Source organism: Capsicum annuum, chromosome 3 (genome assembly GCF_002878395.1).
Source record: "Capsicum annuum cultivar UCD-10X-F1 chromosome 3, UCD10Xv1.1, whole genome shotgun sequence".
Lineage (NCBI taxonomy): Eukaryota > Viridiplantae > Streptophyta > Magnoliopsida > Solanales > Solanaceae > Capsicum > Capsicum annuum.
In genome coordinates this window covers 19,673,307-19,691,729 of record NC_061113.1, presented here as the reverse complement: position 1 = coordinate 19,691,729, position 18,423 = coordinate 19,673,307, and positions in this window count along the sequence as shown.

Sequence of the window (18,423 nt, the reverse complement as noted above, 5' to 3'; positions counted from 1 at the left end):
CATGACTGAAGTACATTCTAGAATTTGTGAACCACACATGAGTGGGTATGTTTTGGCAAAGAAAATACTCAGAGCAGGTTATTATTGGTTTACCATGGAGTGAGATTCCATAGATTTCGTTCGTAAATGTCAAGAATGCCAGTTACAAGGGGACTTGATACATTCCCCTCTATCTGAGTTGCATACAATGACTGCTCCATGGACTTTTGTGGCTTGGAGAATGAATGTAATTAGACCAATTGAACCAAAGGCCTCGAATGGACATAGGTTCATCTTGGTAGCCATCGATTATTTCACGAAGTTGGTGGAAGCAGTGACTTTCAAGTAAGTGACCAAGAAAGTGGTGGTTGATTTTATTCACTCCAATATCATTTGTCGGTTCGGCATTCCAAAGATAATTTTCACGGATAATGCTGCGAATCTCAATAGCCATCTGATGCAAGAAGTGTGCCAACAATTTAAGATTATGCATCGGAATTCAACTCCATATCATCCAAAGGTGAATTGATTTGTAGAAGCTGCCAACAAAAATTTAAAGAAAATACTTCGCAAGATGGTGTAGGGTTTCCGACAATAGCATGAAAAGTTACCTTTTGCTTTGTTGGATTATCGTACTATAGTTCGGACTTCAATTGGTGCAACTCCTTACTTTTTAGTATATGGAACTGAAGTAGTTATACCTGCAGAGATTGAGATTTCATCTCTTCGAATAGTTGTGGAAGCTGAAATTGATGATGACCAATGGGTCAAGGCTCGTTTGGAGCAATTAAGCTTGATTAATAAGAAAAGATTAACATCAGTATGTCATGGACAACTGTATCATAAGATAATGACACGAGCATATAACAAAAAGGTGTGTCACAGACATTTTGAAGTTGGTCAGTTAGTACTAAGACGCATCCTACCCCATCAGATTGAAGCCAAAGGCAAATTTTCTCCGAATTGGCATGGACCATTCATGGTGAAGAAAGTGTTACCTAATGGCGTGTTATATTTAACTGATGTAGAAGGCAAAACGGAAGGAATACCAGTCAATGCTGATGCAATTAAAAGATATTATGTATGATATTCATGTACAATTATGTTATGTATGTTTTGTACTTACATTCTAAAAGATTGAAATGATGAAGACATTTTGTTCTGCTATCCGAATAGTATATCAACCTTTGCTTACCCCTTTGAGCTTTTATTTTTCTTCGTACCCCTCTTTTGGAATCAAATTAAAGTCGGAAAATTGAAAAAAAAAGTTGAAAAATAAAATAAAATATATATATATATATATATATATATATTAAAAAAGAAGAAGAAATCAATAAAAAATTCAAAATCAAACAAAAGAATGATGTTTTTTGAACTACGTTTGACCTGATTCTTGCTATGATAAGATACGTAGGCAGCCCTACTCCGAGGTTCGGTCCAACCAAAAGAAAGTTCAAATTACCCAGAATGAAATGAAACTGGGGCAAAAATTTATTTTCTTAAGAATTGATTCTGAAAGTTGTATGTTTCACCCAATGTTATATAAATTTTTGAGCCTCATGTCGACCTTTCTTTCTAACCCTATCCAAAAGCCAAGTTATAACCAAAGAAAGACCTTCGGATCAATCTTTGAGAATGCCAAGGCTAAACATGTTATGACTGCATGATATTTCATATTTTGAGTTTTCATAAATTAAAAAAATGTAAAAATGAGAGAGTCTTATTGGTGAAAACCCTTTCGGGCACCATAAGACGGCTGTGAGCTGAGACAGAAATGAAAAGGAAATAGGCTCGTTGGCAAAAAGCCATTGAGGTGCCACTAGCCGAAGAAAGGTTGTTATCAAGAAGGAACAAGTTCAAGATTGACTTAATTTCAAGCTCAATAAGTGGACAAAAGTTGTAATGATTGGTGTGGGTAGATCTGGTTGTTTGATTCAAAATACATGTCATAATCACCAGAATCAGTTTCCACATTCAGATAAGTTTCCTCTTTATTTTGAAGAAGAGATGCCCATTGTCTTTTTTTTTTTTGTGTCCTTGTCATTAAACAAAAAATTTTTGTTGTCTTTTGAGTCAAATTCACGTCAAGTCGAGTGAGAAAGGACTCCAAACTCGCTACCAACTCCTTTAAAGGTACAAAGCAAGATAAAGGGTCGATGCATAGAGATAACGTTTCAAAGTGAAAGTAAGGTACTCAAGATGATTGTGATTTAACTATTTTAAACTCATGAAAATCTAAGGGATGTATTGGAAGCTAAAATCAGAAGCATCATACAACAGAAATATGATTTGAGTTAAGGATCTCAGTAGTCAGAATTTTGAGTTAGAGACATAAAAATTCAATGAATATTATCATGGATTGGAAAAGAGTTGAGCATGACAAGTGCGAGAGCGGCCACTTCAAAAGCCAAATGCCACAAACCAACCACCACATTTTTTAAAATTCACAATTTTTCTTTGTTTGGAACAGAGATGAAATAATTATTTTCAGATAAAGAATGCAATTTCACACTTCTCTCAATGTAAGAAGCATGGTTACAACATCCGAAACTGGATCTCGGTCATGATAAACTTTATTCTTTGCGAGGTATATTAAGATCCAGTGACACATATATTTTTTCAGTACAAACTGGGGCAAAAATTTTATTTGTGTTGTATGAAATTTATTTTTATGCTCATGACCCTCCTGAAAAAGGGGAATTTATTTTATGTTCAGGATTCTCCTGAAGAATGGGATAGGACCCTCCTAAAGAATGAGAATTTATTTTATGCTCAGGACCTTCCTGAAGAATGGAAATTTATCTTATGTTCAGGACCCCCCCTGAAGAATGGGACAGGACTCTCCAGAAGAATGGAAATTTATTTTTATGCTCAGGACCCTCCTGAAGAATGAAAATTTATTTTATATCCAGGACCCTCCTGAAGAATGGGATGTTATTTTTCTGTTTCACTATTTGCTTTGAGTCCAGGAGCCCGCCTGAAGAACAGGGTGAAGAAATTGCAAGTCGAGGAGCCCTCCTGAAGAACAGGGTAAAGAAATAGAAAATTCAGGAGCCCGCCTGAAGAACAGGGTGAAGAAATTGGAAGTCCAGGATCCCTCCTGAAGAATAGGGTGAATTTTTAAATTCAAGTCGCGAAGCTTGAATCAAGATTCTAGAGATTGCAATTTTTTGTATTTTTTCATTTTTTATCTTTATTAGTCAATTGAATGCAAAAGCAAAAGTCGTAAACCGAAAACTTGACGCAATCTCACTCGACTTTAACTTTTTCTCTCTCCATATTACTTTTGAATTACTCGTGACCTGATTTCTTTATAACCCGGGATAGGTAGAACGTCCAAAACAAGGACTCGGTCATATTTTTTCTTTTATTTTAATTTTAAGTTTATTTTATTCTTAAGTTTTCAAATAATCAGAGGATTAAAAATCATATTTTGTCTACTTCTTTGTATGAAAACTCTTTGATATTTCACACAAAGAGGGGCAAAAATGTAGACACGTGATTTTTTATTCTCTCCAAATTTTAACTTGTCTATCAATATTAAATATTTATATTTATATTTAATTATATATTATTTTTATTGTTATTCTAATTTTAAAAAGATAATATAAAAAATTAAAAAATATATGTTTTCTTTTATGAATTTTAATAAATAAATTAATAGTTTTAATATTATTTAATTATATTTGTTTTTGTCTTTGTTGTTATTATGTTTTCGTTAAATATAAAATTAATTAATTATTATTTTATTTTTATTTATTGTTTTTGTTAAAATATAAAATTAATTATTATTATTATTATTATATTATTATTTGTTTATTGATTTATTATTAATATTATCTTTTATAAATTAATTTGAATTTAAAAAAAAATTTAAAAAAAATTCTCCCTTTAATCTGCCTAAAAACTACTCCCCCTAAATTTAAAAAGAAAAAAAACTGTTCCCTCTCAAAAGTCCATGTTTTAAAGGACTTCCCCTCTCAAAAAATAAAGGTACTTTTGACATCAGACCATCAGAAGAAAAAAAAACAAAGAAAAAAATATCAGTCAAAAGAGAGAAAAGAAAAAGTTAAAGTGGAATTATGTTTGAAGTTTCCTGTGACGATTGCATTGCTCTAGTATTTATTTTGATTGATCAGGTTTTCTTTTCAATCTTGTTCCGTTTATGATATAAATTTTATCATGAAAATATGAGTAAAAATGAACAGTGTGTTTTTTTGTGTACGAAATATATGTAATGATATGATTTATGCATGACAATTTGTTAAAATGAATGTGAGTAACAAAATTCAGAAATAGCAGATGTGAAAGTATGTAATAATAGTACTGCATCTTTTTCTATAATATGATACATACACTGATACATGCACATACTGTATGCGCATAAATGCAGTAAAAATAATTGATGAAAAAATTAGCAAATCAGTGAGATAAGAGGGATCGGAAAGTAAACAAAATAAGCGGAGAATATTTTATTTCTTGAGTTTTCCGGTGAGTCTATATCGAAAACTCGCTGGAAAAATGCCAAAACCTGTCAAACAATCATCATCGCGAGAATTGGTCGGCGCTGCCATCGCCGCCACTGTCCCTCCTTCCTCTTCCCCGCTCGACCACCCCCTCCCCGCGCCGGCGGCTTCCCCTTTTCCCCTCACCGCCACTGCTCCGGTCATAATTACCACCCGAAAACTCCTTAAAACTAGTGACCACTATTGAACTACTCCCTTTTTTCTTTCTCCCTTCCTTGTCACACTATGGAAATATCCAGATCTGGCCGGACTTTGGCCGTAAGGTGCTTCTCCAGGAACCATCAATCACCGGCAACAACTCACCGGGAAAAGGACTCCCGTCTTTTTTACCTTCATTAGACCCGAACCAGATATGTCAAAAAAATGGTTGTCTGTATCTCCGTTCATATTCGCTCACTGATGTTGCCAACAAAGGTTGCTAAAATTTAAAATAAATTAATCCACCGCTTAATGTGTTTATGAAATTGACTTTTGAAGCTGTATTTATATTTATATTCATCTTTATCTTAAACTTTGTGTTTTGTCTATTTTGGATTTTATATTTAATATTTAAGTTGATTTATAGTGACTTGATTTTAAATAAAATATAGATTTAGAGATTATAATAAATTGGAAATAATATATTTGTATTATTTTATTATTTTCATCTTATTCTATTTTATTTTATTTTATCATTAATTGAGTTTAATAATTATTTGTAGATTAATATATCACTTTAAAAGATTTTTACTCAATTTTTTTAGGTTTAAATGGTGTGTTTAATATATTTTTCTCGATTAAGAATGCGGCATACGCATTTAAAAATAATTTAAGGATGCAATAATATGCCTTGACAAATATTTTTTTTTCAAAATTAAATTTTCATTGATTTATTTAATATGAAATAATAGATAAATTTTTAATATTTTTAAAAATGTGCGATTTTAGACCTTAGCACAATTTATCAGGATAATTTAAAATAAGATAAGTCAATGAAAGTGATAGTGCTAGAACCACGGGATTCGAGGGGTGCCTCACACCGTCCCCTCGATCAACAGAATTCCTTACCAGTCTTCTGTTTTCGTAGACCATAATAAAGAGTTATTTCTTTTCTATTAGGGATTCAAAAGGTGATTTGGAACACCAAAACTTAATTTCAAGTGGCGACTCTATAATTAAATTAATCCCTATTCAAAACCGTCACTTTAATTGAAAAACCCTTTGACTTGATTCCTTCGAGCGAAAAAAGGGGTGTGACAGTGACATCAGTTAAAACCACAGAATTACAAATGTAATCTGCAGGGTATGCAAGTTTTTGAGTCACTCTCTTTGATTTCCTTGTTGAAGTGGTTGGTAAAGGATTAGGATAGGGTGAAGGGGGTATGTTGGGTGGAATGGAAAGATGAGGTGAATTAGGTTCTGTAGTGGGTGATATAGGTGTAGGATGTTGGAATGGCTGGGAACTGTGTGGACTAGGTTCTGCATATGCATGATCATCTTGATTTATAGGAATGGTGGTGAAATCTGTATGAAAAAAAGAATTTTCGTGAAGGGGCTGTTTGGAAGCAAAAGTGAATATATGTTCATAAAAACGGACATCTCTAAAGATAAAAACTTTGTTGGATTCAATGTCCAAAACTTTGTATCCCTTTTGTCCTTGTGGATATCGAAGAAAGACACAAGTTGTTTCTCTTGAATCAAACTTTGTCCTGTGTTGAGATAAAGTATTGGAGTAGCATAAGGAACCAAAGCTTCTCAGTTCTTCATAATTAGGTTCTTTTCCAAAAAGAACTTGATAGGGTGTCTTCCCTTGAAGAACACTAGAGGGAAACCTATTTATTAAATATGTTGCTGTAAGAATAGACTCACCCCAATAGGAGACTGTCAATTTAGATTGAAACATCAGTCCTCTAGTATTCTCTAAGAGGTTACTGTGGTTTCTCTCTACTACTACATTTTGTTGTGGAGTGGATGGACATGAAGTTTGATGGATAATGCCTTGTGACTGCAGAAATAAGCTCTCTTGGGTCCCTTTTCCCAATTCAAAAGCATTGTCAAATCTGATACTCTTCACTTTGAGATTAAACTGTCTCTCAATCATAACCAAAAAATTCTTCAGAGTAGGAAAGGCATTACTCTTAGAACTTAGCAGAAAAGTCCAAGTTGCCCTGCTATGATCATCAATAATGGTAAGAAAATATCTATAACCATTGTAAGTAGAGCACTTATATGGACCTCATGTGTCAATATGGATTAAATCAAACAACACTTTGGACTGAATTTTGCTAACAGGAAAAGGCAACCTAATTTACCTAGCTTTAGGATACATATCACAAACTAGAGAAGAATTAGAAGCAAAATGAATAAAACCCAACTTCTTCATTGTTGAATAAGGCAAATGCCCTAATCTTGTTGAATAAGGCAAATGCCTCAATCTTACATGCCATAAGTCAACATTAGGAACAACATTTGCCAAAACTGGAAAAGAAGCTGAAACTGAACTAGGACTAGAGTTGTAATTGCTTCCTTTTTGAAAAGAAACTACATCTTTATGACACTTAGAGTTACTAGGCTGCAATAGATATAATCCCTCATTAACTTCACCAAAAGTTTGAGTGTTCTTCATTAAAGGGTCCTGTAAGACACAATCACTAGGAGTAAATAATAGATCACATTTATATTTACAATATAACCTATGAACAGATAAAAGGTTATATTTGAAGTCAGGAACATGAAGAACATTTTCCAAAATCAAATTTAGAAGAACAGAAACACTCTTTATATGAGTAATAATAATTTTGAAAGAATTGGGCAAAGTCAGACTCAAAGGCACAAGAAGAGCTTTTAAAGAAACAAAGGACCTAGCATCATAACACATATTTTCTGAGGCCCCTGAATCAATAATCCATGTCCTAGTATTGAACACAGAAAAATATTTTCCATGATATTTCAAAATAGTACCAGCAATAGCATTTGGATTAAAACCTGCACTTGAGGTTCCTGCCTTTATGTCCTTTACCACTTGTTGAACTAAGCTTGAATATTGGTCTTTGTTCATGTTCATGAATGAAGTGTATTTATTGGTAAATGTCTCCCCTTGTGCAATATTTTCTTTTTCCATTTCTTCTATTGTAATCACACCATTTGCTTTTGTAGAACATTGATAACTCTTTGTTTTTGTGAATTTGAAATCATCTGGGAATCCATGAAGTCTAAAACAATCATCCTCAATATGGCCCACCTTACCACAGTAAGTACAAGTCACATTAGGATTACATTTGGCTTTTCTCTGCTTTTCTTTGGGCATGGGTTTCCCATTTCTTTGGTAGTTGTTTCCTGCAAACTTTTGTGTTGGAATTTTTGATTTCTAATTTTTTTTATTGAATCTTCCTTGAGTTGTTGCCATGAAATCTACAGATTCAGTTGAAAGAGTTGAATTCACATACACTTCCCTCTGATTCTCATCTTAAATTAGTATGGAATATGCATGATCAATAGTTGGCAAGGGGTTTATCATTAAGATATTTCCCCTTGCCTGTGCATATACATCATTAAGCCCCGTTAGAAATTTGATTAGCTTCTGATCTTCTAAGGACTTTTCCAACTTTTCTTTTCTTTGACATGTACACTCACAAGTGTAACAAATAGTATAATTAAGAGACTCTAACTCATCCCAAAGTCTCTTTAGCCTAGTAAAATATCCTGTTATGTTGTTAGTTCCCTGAACCAGTTCTGAGATCTCCTTTTGCAAATGATATAACTTAGCACCATTAGATCTACCAAACCTGTGCTTTAAGTTATCCCACAATTCTTTGGCCGTCTTAGAATAGATCACGCTATCCCCAATCTCCTTTGATAAAGAATTGAGTAACCATGGTATCACCATATCATTGCAATAACTCCACTATTCATAGTCAGTTGCATTCAGATCTGGTGCTTTACATGTTCCATTAATTAATTCAAGTTTCTTTTTTGTAGATAAAGCGACCAATACTCCTCTTCTCCACCTTGGAAACCCTCTTTCATCAAAGATGGAGTTGACAATGGTCGTACCAGATAAATCTGAAGGGGCAAGATAGTAAGGATGATTCATGTTGATCCCAGGTGCAGTAGGAATTACAGCTGTAATAGGAGCTGCAGTGGTAGTGTTAACCACACTTGGAGTACCATGTTGATCCATTTAAATCAAGTGCTGCTTAAATTGAGAAAGAGAGATTGGATCAATCTACCTCTCTGATACCATGAAAGAATTGAAGCAAAATATTGGAGAAATTTTTTGATGATCTTATTCTATGTGAACCAATGTGTATATATACATATATCTTGTGCAAGAAGCTAAAAAATAAAAACGCATGTATCTTGTGCAAGAAGCTAAATAATAAAACAATAAAAAAAATATTTAAACACTTGTATCTTGTCCAATAATATTTAAGAACTTCTAATGTTAGTTCACACATTAATTTGACACATTGTGACTAGTACTTCATTCTTCAGTTTTTTCAGTTACTTGTTTTATGTTGTAATTGTTGCAAAGTATTAGAGAGTTTGACATAAATTTGGAAAGCCCAACTGATAGATGTTCTTCTGTACTTCAAAATGCAGAATGGAACAAGATAATTCAAAAAAATACCTCATAGAATCTTGTCTTAGAATTCTAATAGTTTTCATGATTGTGCACTTGGTGACCTATTAGTCTTGGCCTTTTAACTTATTGTTCTAATTTCATTTTGAGGTGTCAGAGTAACTACTGTGTTGAAAATAAAAACTTACGTTTGTACATAAACAATTTTGTTTTAAGACTTATGCTTTGTATGGCTTGTGCATCTTTTCTTGTTTGGTAGGAATATTGAACCATTAAACACCTTTCTTTTTCATTTCTTTTTACTAAAATAATGCTGCAAAAGTTGCAATACTTCATTCTGAGCCATTTAGTATAAGAACTCAAAAATAAGGGTTCAAATATATGATCCTGACGCAGCTTGACAAAGGCAGAACTGAGAATCTCAATTCTTTTTCTAAGGTAACCGAATCTTTCTTCTTACAAGGGTTTAGTAAAAATATCCACCAATTAATTTTTGGATTCAACAAACGTTAAAGAAAAATCTTCATTTTTTACATGATCTCGAATTAAATGATGCTTAATATCAATGTGTTTAGTTCTAGAATAATGCACGATATATTTAGACAAACTAATAGAACTGGTGTTAACACACATTATGGGAACAGATTCAATGACAAATTAAAATCAAGTAGTTGATGCATAATCCATAAAATTTGAGTACCACAACTGCCAACGGCTATGTATTTGGCTTCAGTTGTTGAAAGAGCAACTGAAGTTTGCTTCTTGCTGTGACATATAAAATCAGGACATCAACAAGAATTTGGCACATTACACTGGTGGTTTTTTCATCACTTTTATCACCTACAAAGTCAACGTCTAAGTATCCAATTAGATTAAAATAAGAGGAGCAAGGTTACTATAGTCCAGTATCTTGAGTTCCTATGAGATATCAGATGATTTTTTTTATGGCAGTCAGATGAGACTCTTTGGGAATCGACTGGAACCTGACACACTTACATACATTGAACATAATGTCTGATCGACTAGCGGTCAAATAGAGTAGTGATCCAATCATTCCCTTGTACATCTTTTCATCAACATCTTTTCCAGATGAGTCTGAATCAAGACTTGTTTCCATAGTCCTTTCATTTTTCCATATCGAACTCTTTGATGAGATAAAAGTAACTTTGGGTGTTTGTTTGATTTGTAATCCTGAGAAAAATGTGAGCTCTCCCATGAGGCTCATTTCAAATTCTCCTTTCATCAAATTTTTACGAAATTCTCAAACAGAGAGATGTTAGGGCTACCAAAAATAATATCAACATAAATTTGCATAATAATAAGATTTAAATCAAACTTTTGTATGAAAAAAGTTGTATCAATTTTACCTCTTTGAAAATTATTAGTTAGCAAAAAAGTACTATATCTCTCATACCAAGCCTTTGGAGCTTGTTTGAGACCGTAGAGTGCTTTTGACAATTTGTAAACATGATTTGGATAAGATGAATTTTTAAAACTTGGGGGTTGTTTTACAAATACTTCTTCATGAATAAATTTATTTAAAAGGTATTTTGACGTCTATTTGATACAGCTTAAAACATTTGTAGGCGACAAAAGCTAATAAAATACAAATGGATTCTAACCTTGCTGTGGGAGAAAAGGTTTTCATCATAATCAATACCTTCTTGTTGGGAGCAACCTTGAGCTACAAGTCTGCCCTTATTTCTGATGACCTTACCTTCCTCGTTCAATTTGTTTCTGTAGACCCATCTAGTTTTGATCACTGAGCAGTTCTTGGGTCTTTCAACTAGAGTCCTACTTGGTTTCATTCGAATTGGTCCAGTTCTTCTTTCATGGCCTCGACCCAAGATTCATATTCGAGGGCCTCATTAGTATTCATTAATTCAATTTGAGATACAAGGGCAACAAATACTTGCTTTTTCAATGAGGCTCTTGTTTGCATCCTATTTTCTAAATTTCCTGTGATGAACTCATTTGGATAGCTATCATTGTGCTTTCATTCTCTTGGAACACTTGATTTGATTGTTTTTACTATGAGATTCAACTCTGGAGGGGATGTAGTTGACTCTTTTTGCGTTGGTTTGGGAGTTGTGCTAGCATTGGCTTCAGATTATGGACCACTTATCTGTTCTTCATCAATACTTAAGCTCATAGGAGGGTGATTAGTTTCCTCAAATACAAGATGCATAGATTCTTCAACACATAACATTCTTTTATTGTAAGCTCTATAACCGAGACTGGTGGGAGAGTATCCAAGAAAAATACCTTCGTCACTTCATGGATCGAATTTACCTAAGTTATTCTTACTATTATTCTGGATAAAGCATTTACATCCAAAAGGATAAAAGCAGTTGATATTTGGATTTTTTCCTTCCACTGCTCATAGGGTATCTTCTTTATAATAGGTCTGATGAGGCATCTGTTGATGACGTGACATGTTGTGCTTACTGCTTCTACCCAAAAGTGATCTGAAAGATTATGTTCTATCAGCATAGTCCTAGCAGTTTCCTAGAGAGACCTATTTTTTTGCTCCACCACACCATTTTGTTGAGGAGGTCGAGGTGATGAGAAGTTCTGAGAGTATCAGTTCTGAGCATAGTATTCCTCAAAAGCCTTATTTTTAAATTTTCCTCCATGATCGCTGTGAACATAGGTAATGAGGTGTCCAACTTCTCTCTGTATTTTTCTATAAAAGACATCAAAATTTATGAAAGCCTCATGTTTATGAGCGAGAAACATTACCCAAGTAAGACGATAATAATCATCAACAATAAAAAAATACCTTTTTCCACCAATACTTGCAGTCTTGGTGGGGCCAAACAGATCCATGTGGATTGTTTAAAGGGGTTTGAAAGTAGAGATAATGTCCTTGACTTTGAATGATATTCGTGTCTTCTTACCCAATTGGTGGGCATCACAGATGTGATCCTTTTCAAACTTGAGTTTTGGCAGACATTTAACAGTTTTAGTCTGGACAGTTTCTTAATGATATGCATATTGGCATGCCCAAGCTTTCTGTGCCTCAACCAAGTGTCATTGGATTGAACAGTGAGGCAGGTTAAGGTAGCAAAATTAGGATTATTTAAGACATAAATATTACCAACACGTTCACCGATGAGAGAGAAATCTCTTTTATCATGTTTGATAGAACAACTTTGAGCTTTGAAGGAGACTCTAAATCTAGCATCACATAGGTAACTGATACTGAGCAAGTTATGTTTGAGGCCATCTATGAGATATACTTCAATAAGTTCACATGAGGAGTTGAGCTTTACTGAACCGACTCTTATGACGTTGCCTCTAGCATTATCACCAAATCTGAGGGATCCTTCTTCTATTTTCTTTAGAGCACAAAAGTTTTCTTTATTTTTGGCCATATATCTGAAACATCCACTATCAATGACCCACATTTCCTTTTTATAGCTTTTACGAAAATGTTCATGCAAAATAAGAAAATTAATTTTGTTTAGATACCCAAGTGGTCTTGATTTGCGGGTTAGATGTGCCTCCTTTAGGCCTCCAAACCCACACACCTTTAGGATTTTGCTTACAGTTGTAAGATTTGTGTCCTTACTGTCCACAGGTATAACAGACAGGTTCTTGAGAGAAGAAAAAGGTCTTAACTGATTTAAACGATCTTGATGAGGAACTTGAGTTGATTTTAAAAGAATTTGATCTCACGAAACTGTGACTTAGTGATTTTTTAGTGCTATTCAATAGCATTTTTACATCATCAAGCTCTTCTTGAAGTAAGCCAACTTTAATTTGATATGCTTTAATTTCAACTTGATAGTTTCTTCGTTCCTCTTCGATTTTTCATTTAACTCGAGCTTCCCAGGTTTTCTTCTCTTGAGCCAGTTTATTATATTCATATATAACCTTTTGAAGCCGTCAGTTATCATATCTAAATTAGATTCAAGAATATTATAGTTATAACAGTCATGTGTTCTTACCTTTCTTGATTCACCTTTAGCCATGAAGCACATGTTGGAAGCTTCTATTTCTTCTTCAGTTTTATCTTCATCACTCCAGGCTCCAAATTTTTGTTTTTTCTATATGATCTTCTTCTTAATTCAGGACAATTTTGTTTAAAGTAGCTTGTTCTTCCACAGTGATAGAAACATTCATCATTTCTTATGGAGACATTGATTTTGACTCCTTGGGATATTTGTTGTCCCTATTTCATGATTCGCCTTACTCCTCGATTTATAAGAGCCACTCCTTCATTGTTGCTTCTTCTAGAAGATCTTCCTCTTCAGTTGGTACAACATTAAAGGCTACTGGTTTCTTTTTTTCTTCCTTATTGTACTTATTGATATAATTTCGTCCATATGTAATGCGATTACCTCACAACTTGTCATATGCCATATTGTGAAGGTCTCCATCTTCCAGAATTGCATCCTTAGTTTACCATATTTTTAAGAGGCTTCTTACCAGCTTCTGGACTTGCAGGTTGTGCAGATAGATCATCCCTAAAGATTTTAGCTCACATACAATTTAGATAAATCTGACAAACATTGTTTTAACGTTCTCATTTTCATCTATTTTGAACAGCTCGTATTTATTGATTAAGGCAGCAATCTTTGAATATTTTACTTTGCAAATTCCTTTGTAAGTTACCTTTAATTTATTCCATATCTCTTTTGCGATCTCGCAGGTTGATATCTTATCGTATTCTTCTTCTCTAATTGAACAAAGAAGTAACATTATAGCTCATACATTAGTTTGAATTACCTCTTGTTGTTCTTTGGTGACTTTGAAGCTTTTGAGGTCTTCTATATCAGTACTGCTTGATTCTTGGTCTTTTTTCTTGTCTTTCTGCTTTTCCTTGAGTCTTGGGATTAACTTTGGTCCCTCCTTAATGACAACCCATGCTTGAAAGTCGTTTGATTGGATAAAGATTCCAAATCTGTTCTTTCAGTAGGAGTAGTGTTATCTATTGAAGTATGGTGGTTTTGTGGATGAATGACCATCTTAAAGAAGAACACCAGGAATTTGGTAGTTGCCATTTAATCTTTACTCAAGTGTGGTTAAGCAACACTGTTCGTGAGACCTGCTCTGATACCAATTGAAATTCAAGAGGGAGGAGGGGGTGAATTGAAATTTTCTATGAGTCGACTGCTGAGTCTTTTCAGTCTCCTTGCCTGTAAATCAGTATTCTTCACAAACCAGATTAGATTTAAATAAACAGATAAGTAAATAAATAAATGGAATAACAACACGAAGATTTATCCTGGTTTGAAACAGCAATGTGGTGCCTACTTCCAGTCCCATTGGGTTCAAAGTCTCCTTAGATCTTTCAGAGTCGGGCTCGAGTACAATGATGATAAATAAGTTTTGAAAACTTATTTTGTTCTTCAGATCTTGTGACATAACCTCAGTTTGTATTACAAAGTTAATTCGATCCTATTCTTTATATAACTATTGTAAACTTAAGAAGTACAAAGCTTTGTGAGACTAAGATTAAGATACTTTGAGATTCTCTATGAAGTTGCGTGGTGTCTTTTGTCCTTCGTTTTGGATTTTATAGTATGCTATTGTACTTGCTTCTTTTCTTTATAAGAAAACTCAAGGGATTTCTTCTCAATCAAGGATTTGAGTTGATTCCTTGATTAAGGGAGTTTGCACCTTATGGTATGTCCATACTCGATACGACTTTTCTTTCTCACAACCATACATGTTCATATCAGATATGTCCCTATAGGGGGTGTGGTCTCATGTCCTTTAGTCTTGTCGTGAAGTATGTTTAATCATCCTTTGATTGTCTTAGCCAGCAAGATCTTTAGTTGATGTGGTTTTTGTTGCCTTGTCTAGCAAAGTTCCTTAATTGATGTGGCTCTATATTTAGCACGGTCCTCTTTGAGAGGATATTCCTTGCCTTTGTGTGAGATATCCTCCCATCAATAAAGATCTTTAATATCCTGGAAATACTAAGCCTGTCAAGTGGGCGGGCTGATCCGGCCCTACCCGGCCCACTTAAAGGATGCGGCCCGATTTGACCCGGCCTGGTAAGCCCTAGGGATTTAGGGTTACGGGTCCCGGGTGGTTTATTTTTTTAATTTGGGCCCGGTTAACCCAGCCCAGCCCTAGCCCGATCCAAGCCGCCGGTTAACCGCCCCGACCAGGATTCAATTTTTTTTTTTTAAATTTTTGAGTTTTGGGCCAAACGGCTAGTTTGGGCCCATTTATTTAAAAAGAAATTACTTTAAAAATTATTTTTTAATCCCCCAAAAAATTCTATAAATACCCTACACCTTCAAATCATTTTTCACACAATTTTTCACTCTCTCAAATCTCATTCTCTCTCAAATCTCAATTCTCAATTCTCAAATATTCAATATATTTAATTTCTTAAAGTATTCACTTTAATTTTTTAATTTTGCGTTTACAAAGTACGAGCGGAAGGTTCTAAAGTCGCAACCTTCAGATACTTCCAAAATTTCGTATTGTCGTTCCATCTCTTACGTTTAATTTTTAGTTATTGTATTAATTGTTTAATATTTAATTTTATTATATTTGTGTATTTTGAGTTTTTTAAGTTTAATTTAATTTATACTATGGATAAATTAAGAAACCTCGCTACTAAAGGTGTTAAAAATTTTTATTCCGAAAGTGGTAGTGGTAGTAAAAAATGAATTACTAGCGGTAGAGGTAGTTCAAGTAGTAGATATACCCGTGTTCCTTCACCTCCGGTACCGCTTGGTACACCTTTTGAGGAAGAAATTGGTGTAGGTGCTCATGATATGGATTATGTAGAAGCTCAGAAAAATTACGGTATAGAAGAAGAAAATGAAGTAGATGCGGTTAATTTAGACGAAAAAAATAAAAATATTGGTGAGACACCCGCAGTAGAAAATGCTAATGTTAGATCTGAATCGGTTAATCTTCCTCCCCGTCCTCCCCGTGCCGCAAGACCTCGTAAAACAACTAGTATCGCATGGCAATTTTTTGAACGTATATCAGCTACTGAGGTGCAATGCAATATTTATCAACAAATATATAAGCATAGAAACGGAGGCAAACAAGGGGTTATGGGTACGTTAATGAGACATATAGATGAAGCTCACAAAAGAGAGTTAAATATTGCACAAGGTGGTGGGGATATTGGTGGGCCAACGCAAACTAGAATGGACCCAGCAACCGGTCAGGTAACGAAAAAGTATAATAAATTGAGGGGCCGAGAAAAAATAGCTAAAATGGTAGCTGTGGGTTGTTTGCCTTTTAGTTTTCCTTCTTCTGATACCTTTATTCATTATATACAACAAATTTATAATCCTATGTTTAACGGTATTCTTAGAAGTACTTGTTGATCTGATATTTTTAGACTTCATTCACAATATTATTTTTATTTATCAACATTGTTAAAAAATATTCAATGTAGATTGTCCTTAACTTCTGATCTTGGTCATGCTGTAAATAAAAATGATTATTTAACCGTTACTTGTCACTGGATGGATAGTAATTTTGTGATGCAAAAATCTATTCTTGCTTTTTTAAATGATGAAGATCGTAAACATACTGGAGATTTTATTACTGATTCTATTGTTAAAGTTGCCGGATATTATGGTATCAGAAATAAAATTTTATGTATTGCTTTTGATAATACTTGTAACAACAAGACTGCTATAAAAAAAATTAAAATCTACGCTTTCTCCGCCGTTGCCTAAAATTTTTCATATTAAGTGTGCATGTCATATATATAATTTAATTGTAAAAGATGGTCTTGAGTTTTTTGAGCTCGATATTAAAAAAATTCGTCTTGCTGTTGGTTTTATTCAAGGAAATAATCGAAGATCGAGAATTAGAGAATTTAAAGTTAAATGTCAAGAAAATGGACTTGCACCGATATTGATGCCTGAGGAAATTGATATTAGATGGAATTCTATGTATGATTTTTTAAAAACTTGTTATAAATATAGAATTCCTATTACACTAGCTTTAACCAACATTGCGGTTCATTTGCTGATTTTGCTGATTGCATGCTACATGATTCTGATTGGGTTGTGATTAAGGATCTTGTTAAGTTTTTAGAAAAATTTTATGTTGCTACGGTTGAATTTTTCGATGCTTATTATCCTACTGTTTGTAATATTTTGGCATATATAGCCAATATTTCTGGTTTGCTCAAAGAATATAAAAATAAAGAACGTTATAAAGAAGCTGTTGGTGTCATGTTTACTAAATTTTAAAAATATTTTTCTCCGATTCTCCCTATTTACTTGGTTGGTGTTATGTTAAATCCGTACATGAAATATAATAATATGTGCTACTTTAGTACTATTATTTATACTAACTTAGAAATAAATATTAACCATGATTCTGAACAAGTACAACCTGATTTGTGGACGGCTATGAATGATGCAAAAGATTACATAGAAAAATTATATAATCACTATGCTGATTTATTTGATTTAGCTGTACCTACAAATATCACTCCAACTGTCGCTCCCCATCCTCCCGAGGAGCCATCATCTTCTAAAAGGCCGGCACATAGTGATTTTTCTGATTCTTTTTATGATTTAACTTGTTGGAATAGTGTTGATGAAAGAGCTTACACATCAACTTATCGGGAAGAGCTGAAATATTATCTTCGATCGGCGCCAGAGGATCGCAGACGACGGATCAACACATTGGATTGGTGGAGGAGTAATGAAACACAATATCTAGTTCTTTTAAGATTAGCTAGAGATATCTTGAATGCTCCAATGTCAACCGTTGCATCAGAGAGCGTCTTTAGTCAGGGACGACAGCAGCTTGGAGACATTCGACACTCATTGGGAAGCAATGTAATGAATATTCTAGTTTGCTTCAGAGATTGGATTAGAGCAGAAAGAAAAAATCAAGGAATGAAACCGGAGCCGAGCGACGAGCTGAAACTTGAAGAAATTATGTCTTCACAGGAGAACTCAGCAGAATCAAGTCTAATGCATGCTTTTGCCCCCGTTGACTTCGACTATCCTATGCAAGTTCCCGTTAATATTAACATGCATGAGTTAGAAAAAATGATGCATAATTTGTAGATTTTTCATTTATGTAAATTATAAATCTTGGATCATTTTGCAATCAATAAAATTCCCCAAATTCATTCACTCCTTAGTCCTTACTTTTTATATTTTTTCATTTAATGATTTAAAATTTTAAATTGAATTTCTAGTTTTCTACATTGAATTAAAAACTTACTTCTAATATATTATTAATTTACTACCAAGTATTTATTATATTAAGTAGCATATGTTTTGTATATTTGTGTATATATCTTCTATAGATGTGTATATTTAGCGTATACATGTGTATATGTTTTATAAATTAGTATATAACTATATATATATATATATATATATATATATATATATATAT